The sequence below is a fragment of the Eimeria tenella genome, genomic scaffold, assembly GCF_000499545.2.
Source record: "Eimeria tenella Houghton genomic scaffold, Eth_scaff2699, whole genome shotgun sequence".
In the NCBI taxonomy this organism is placed as follows: Eukaryota; Apicomplexa; class Conoidasida; order Eucoccidiorida; family Eimeriidae; genus Eimeria; species Eimeria tenella.
The window spans coordinates 307-887 of record NW_013542573.1 but is presented as its reverse complement, the minus strand read 5'-3'; positions in this window follow the sequence as shown (position 1 = coordinate 887).

The window sequence follows — 581 nt, the reverse complement described above, 5'->3', positions numbered from 1 at the left end:
CTGCTGCTGCGCCACCAGCTGCAGCCGCCTCGCCCCATCTCCTTCATTAGATATCCTGCAGCACAACCAGCCGTCTTTCCTCTTCAGCAGCAGCAGCAGCAGCTGCAGCAGCAGCAGCAGCAACAGCAGCGGCCTTCAGTTGCTGCTGCCGCTTCTGCGCGAAGACGAGTATCCAGCGCTCTTGCGCTGCAGCAGGAGCAGCAGCTGCTGCTGCTGCTAGCAGCCAACGGAGATGCGCCATTTGTTGAGGGAGCAGAAGACACTGAGACAATGCATGCTGCTGCTGCTGCTGCAGCAGATGCAGCAGCAGATGCAGCAGCAGACGCAGCTGCAGCAGCGGGCACAACGACAGCAGCGGCTGCAGCAATAGACGTTGCAGCATCTGACGCAGCAGCAGCAAAGGCAGACACGCAGCGGGCCGCAGGGATTGCTGCAGAAGTGCTGCAGCAGCAAGCCCTGCAGCAGCAGCAGCAGCAGCAGCAGGTGAATGAAGCGCGTGGAGATGATCTTGGGCGGCCGCATGCAGCTGCAGCAGCAGCAGCAGAAGAAGAAGCAACAGAAGAAGCAGCAGAAGAAGCAGA